The sequence below is a fragment of the Euleptes europaea genome, chromosome 3 (genome assembly GCF_029931775.1).
Source record: "Euleptes europaea isolate rEulEur1 chromosome 3, rEulEur1.hap1, whole genome shotgun sequence".
Taxonomy (NCBI): Eukaryota; Metazoa; Chordata; class Lepidosauria; order Squamata; family Sphaerodactylidae; genus Euleptes; species Euleptes europaea.
The window spans coordinates 45,848,398-45,854,574 of NC_079314.1; the positions used below are offsets into that span (position 1 = coordinate 45,848,398).

General features: G+C 39.4%; 1 protein-coding gene across 1 annotated transcript in view; it reads right to left on the reverse strand.

The window, feature by feature from the left end:
• Positions 1-6,177, reverse strand: part of FBXL13 (F-box and leucine rich repeat protein 13) — an 88,528-nt gene that overhangs the window by 21,324 nt on the left and 61,027 nt on the right. The window lies entirely within an intron of this gene.

Below are 6,177 nucleotides of genomic sequence, written 5' to 3' on the forward strand. Positions count from 1 at the left end.
AATAACTTGAATTCAAATATCCTTTTGACTTCTCTGAAAGAACTCATGTTTCTTGAACAAGAGCAAGCTAATACCACAAAGAGTAGCTCTTGTGTATTTGCCCCGTTCCCTCAGCCAAAAACCTTTGTACCAAAGCAGCCTATAACAGTGCTGTCCAAATTTGTTTTAGGCTGAAAAAAGTAACTGTGGGATGCCAAGGAACAGTGTACAGAAGATATGAAATTGTAAAAGCACACGCTCCACAGTTTTCAATGGGAAGTTTAGCAGCTCAATATTTGCAATAATCATTGTTTCCAGCTGTAGCCAAAGCCGCCACTATCATATACCAGTATAAGGAAGAATGATGCCCTCCTCTGCATGCATTGACCAATGTAAGAGAACAGGGCAGGAGGTCTGTCCTTCCTTCCCTTGACTAGTGTAACAGACAGCAGGGCTGTCTTGTAGCTGGCCACACGAACCAGAGCATTAATGCATACTAAGCCTGTGCGGTAGCACTATGCATTTCTTTGCAGTGTTTCATGCTCTGGAATATCTGGCCCCTGGGCCAATGGGGGATTCCCAAATACACCATGATGTTGGCTGGGTGATTAGAGAAATGTTTTGCTATGTATAAGGTATATGTTCTAGTTCTACTCTTCCTTCTATTTTGCTGCTGATTAGCTTTTTTTGTTTGCCTGCTTCCCAGCATCCCCCTAGTGGGATTCAAACCCCCACACTTCCGTTACTCACATGACTGCTTTTCCCTAGTGCGATATTGGAGGATGACAAAAACAACGTCTGGGAAGGTTCTGTGTTTTCTTGTTAATCTCCCAGTACCTGTGTCTCTCTTTCCTTGCAAAAAGTTGCACTGGATTCCCCCTTCCCCTGGACCCAACCTTGCCTGGAAGCGGCCCAGCATTTCTCTAGAGGGTTTGCCTGGATGATATGGTTCAATGACATGTTTGCTTAGGCAGAAGATCTGGCCCTGGGTGCCAAGCAAAATGGTTTGGTGTGCCATTGTCAGCATGCATGCCAGAGGTTGCCTACCTTTATGCTTGGTCATGGCGTTCATTATAGTATTAGGGGGGAAATATACATTTTTAATATTCTAGAAAGGTCTTCCCACTAGTATAGTAAGCATTTCCTAGTAGAACTATGATTATTATATTGCAAAAGGCACATTGTAACTATAAATGGTGCATACTGCAATTGTGTGCTAAGATCTCATGTAAAGCCAGAGACTCAAGTTTGAAAGTATTGCATAAATAAGAACATGCACTTCTCTATTCAAAAGGGTTTAAAGTTTATCATGTACATTTCATGCACTTCTTTTAATTAATCCTTAGTGAGATACAAAAATCTACAAATATTAGATTATATGGACTTAAATTATTTCCATGTGCTTGGTGTTATTACCAGCACTTTAAGGGAGGGGGGTCTTTTCTCATCCAATCTCAGCCATCACCACCCTACACTCTAGATGCACCAAGAGAAACAAGCCACCACACACTGTGGTGTTTTGCTATGTAAATAACGTGTGTTTTATTTCTGTGTTTTAATGTGAGGTTTTATATGTATGTTGCTGTGGTTTAAAAGGGCAGGCCTCTAGAGAAAGAAAGAGGGGGGCTGGATGAGTGATTGAAGTGTGTTATGATTGGATGGCAGCTGTACCTAGGGGGTGGAGTTGACTGATTTGTTCAGAGAGGCTTTGTGTGGGAGACAGATCTCTCTCTCACACACACACATACACACAAATCTCCCTATGGTAACTAATGGCAGATAGCTGATTCCAAACCTGATCACTGAACACAAGAGATTAATATGTAAGTATTGTGGAAAACTGGAGGTTGTGTTTTGGGAATGCAGGAAGAGTGCTGTCTGAAGTGTCACTTTTGATCTTCATCAAAATGTTCCTTAATAATCTCACTGGGACATTATAGGTTTATACAACATCTGTTACAATGTAGTTCTACCATGTGAAAGTTTCTAATTTTCTGTGTATAGTGCAGATGATTTTGGAATCAAATTAATGGTATATTATGGAACTCAGTCTGACATGAAAGAACTGCTCCGTGGGGCAACAGTATATTAAGTGCCAAAATTGTCAAAGAATTCTACAATAATACTACAACTTTTTAATATTTTTATGTCAGATGCGAGATTTTAAAAAAATCTGCTAGACTACAGGAAACCATAATTCTCTCTGCTTTTCCCCACTAAATTCTTCAAGAATAATAAAACATGCTTTGACATGCCTACAGATGTTCAGCATATTAAACTGATTGTTTGACTGTACCCCTATTTTTTAATTTTAATTGTCCTACATCCCAAAACATTATATATAAAGGTACTTCCAACAAAGATTTGATTTTGTTGAATCTACACCCCATACCAAATTCCTGTTACATGAATTTGCAGTTTATAGATTGTTGTTCGTCCACTTCCATAAGCAACTTCTCTTAACCCGATCTCTCTTAGCTCTACTTTTTTCTGGGCTGCACCAAGTGATGCAAAATTACTGCTATTTGAGAACTATTGCCAAATTGAAAATGTATTAAATAGAGACAACAAATATTATTTCAGATGGTGTAAGAATTTATGCCATTTTAGCCCTATTTTTGGCATAACTAACATTTCATAGGAGGATATAAATTAATGTCAATAACTTCCAATGGTTAATGATCCTTGAAAGAGTACAAGCATATGGTATTAATTAATTAGAACAGCCCCTACACAAAGCTAATTTGCATTGGTGGGAAGGGAAACAATCTCTAAAACAGAATCTGAGAATTGCAACAATCTTTTCATAATTTTCATTGACTGTACATTTAGATGATCTCAGGATAGTGGAAATCTGAATCTGAAGTTTTCGTTCCTACTTCCAAATTGTAACAATTTCTACAGAGTTTACAAGATAGTTCAATTGAAAGCCAAACTGAGGATCTTCTACAATTTGGAACACTGTAATTACTACATTTTTTTCTGGCACAGAATACCACTGTTTTTATTGGGATCTAAGAAGTAGGGAGAAAAAGTCCTAACAGGCTGTTATTTTATTCCTGGCTGTGGTCCAGAGTATAGCTGTCAGCCACAGAGAATGCTGGATGCCATAACATTTCACAGCTTGACAGTTTATTGGTCAGCCAAAAGATTTCCTGACCTGCATATTATGTATTAAGTGGTGCCATGAAGATCAGCATGTATGATAAACTGGCCCAGTTTGTGTCTAGATTAGATTGGATTCTGGCACCTAAGGGTGAAACCACAGGAGGTCTGATAGTCAAATCCTTCCTTCTTCAGACTCTCTAGGACTATAAGACTTTCTCCTATAAGAGCCATTTTGGTCAATTAATATAAACATTCCAAACTGCACTTCAAATACTGAACATAAAAAATATAATCAAACAATTTCTAGATAAACGGAAATCCCGTGAGTTTTGTTAACTTCCTGCCTTGTTCCTTCAGCAGTTGTTTGTCCTGATATTTACTAGTTACAATCTTCTTTTAATTAGCTTTCTTTGAAAGTTGGCAATATGCATGCAATATGTTACATAGTTTTGTATTTTTGTAACCGCTTGGAAGTAAACAAAACCAATATAATTGACATTTGTGGTGTCCCTCCCCACCATTCAACAGCAGATCTCTCTGGCATCTCCCAAACTACTTTTGAGATTCCATTCCATTTTAAAAGCATTTGCTGTGTACCGTATACATGGGTATTAGGGAACCATTGTTCAAAACATAGCCCCCAAAGCCGCCACCACCCCAATATGTGCAGATAATTGTGCAAATTTTGGATTGCAGCCTGCTATCCTATCAACAGTTATGAATAAATCAATTTCACTTTGTTGGGCCCATATCACTCCACTGGTTACCAATCAGTTATCAGGTTCAGTTAAAGGTTCTGGTTATCACCTGCAAAGCCCTTGGGCCTAAATACCAATGCCTTAGGAAGATGCCACCCTGCAAATGGGTAAAATTGGCACTGCTTTTTAAAGCACATTCTTTGTGGTTCCCACCTTAGGGAATGGCTTGCCTGAGGAGGTCAGGAAGGCTACCTCACTTCAATCATTTTGCAAAATGTGCAAAACAGAAATGTTTACAAGAGCATTTTTACAATGGAATTAAAGTGGTAGTATAACTGAACAGCACAGGAGGTCACTTCTGTAAGGGAAGGTATTACAGTCTGTTGTAAAATTTATTGTATGTAGCGTCTCCCTTTTTTACTGTGATGCTCTCTATCTTTCTTCATCGAGATATGTCATGCTTTATACAGTTTTTCATTTGCATTGTTTTCCAGTTCTGTAATCCTAGTCCTCCTGCAATTGTTCATTTGAGGTCTTTGCTAGCTGATTGTATTCTTTTTATATTTTGTAATATGCCTCGAGTCTTGGTGAGAAAAACAGTCAACAACTGAAATTAATAATAATAATAATTCTGTGCAGGACTGGAGTGGAACTATTCCCAAGTTATATTTTAGTATATCTTCCTTCTGGTATGAATTAAAACATTGCTGTTAACCATCAAATCAACCACATGTTGGAATTAATGCCATATATAGTTTCATAGTTAGAACAAAACTTAATTTGTAGATAAGAAAGGGCAGAACATTCCGGAACTTTATTCCAATGCATTTATGCAGATTTTCTGAGTTTGGGGGTAGCAGTGCTTGGGATCAAGAGGGTAGCAATCACGCACAGGTATCACTGTGAGCCTGCTTTAGGCTATGGGGCGGCTAGAGCTTCTAGCTTAACAATGGCAGCTTCCTGAAGCAGCAAGGATTGTGACCTCTCTCTCTCTTATATAAACAAACACACAACAGACACAAACATGCTGTATGGGCCAACAAAAAGATCCTGGGTCTGTTCCTTAGGTGTTCCTTGCTTGATAATGAGGCAGGTTTTCCTGGTTGGCTCAATAATAAGGGTGACTTGCCTCTTCTTTTAATAGTGGGGAAGTTTCCACCAATATAATCCAACGCCTAACCAGCAATCAGATTAGTTTAATTGATAGTTTCACTGAGGCTTCAGAGCCAAGCTACAAACCTAGCCATTTAATCCCAGAATTGGCTGATCTTCAGGACTTCATAATTTGCTGCTGGTTACTGCTAGTTTTCATATTCATGACACAACTGTTCTGCATCATTTTTTGCCTCAGTTTCACAGGACCATGCTCCCTAAAATACTTAGCCCCCTCCCCAAAATCTGTTCTGGAGCCACAAAGGCCGGAAGGCAGAGACAGCAGAAAGAACATGGGAACAAAAAGATAAACCCAAATGTGAGGCTGCTGTTTGGCCTCAACAATATGTCGGGTTGCCAGGCTGAGTCTGGCAACCAGCAGAAGGGTTGGGGGCAGATACATGGAGGGCAATGGCAGGAGGAGGATGCTATTACTTACAGGAAACTGGATGGAAATGATGGCACAGCTCTAGAAATTGCCAAAAACTTTATGGTAAAATCATAGAGTTTCTGGCAATTTCTAGAGCTACTGCTTTCACTTCTAGTTTTCCCTGGAAGTGCTCATGCTCATGATGCTGGTGAGGGTTCCTCCCCCCCCCCCCCCGCTGCCACTGGTGGTGGGCAACACTTACTGGTTTTAGAAGGGAGTCAGAAATGCCCCAATCTACAGTGCAGTCTTAAACCAAGTTATAACTTCCCAAATCCATTGAAGTCAATGGGGTTAGAAGGGTACAACTGTGCTTAGGACAGCCATATTAGTCTTCTTCTGATGATAGCCCAGGTTCTATAGACTGGGATATATTCTTTTCCCTTCCACTTTGGGCTGCAAACACACAAGAACCTCTGGGCAAATGTCTGCCAAACAGATAGCTATTGATGGCTGGCATGTAAGCCCATTGCTTTTTAAGACTCTACAAAACAAGGAAAAGGATATTAGAAAGTACTTTGCTGAACTGATTACCTTTTCAGGAAATACCGTCCCCCTCAAATATCTTTATTTGTTGTTTGCTTGGTCACTGAGTATTTTAAAGTCTGCCTATCTGGAATATCTAATGGTATACATGGAAGTAACAGCACAAATAAGCATGTTTTAATTCCACCATCCCCAAAGCAATGCTTGCTTTCATTATGCAATGGGACTGGTTGTTTATAGTTAAGACACCCACTGGAAGGAAGCCAAAGCCTATAGTGCTATTCCTCAGGAAAATTTAAGCAGCTGTGGTAATGTAATTTAAAACCT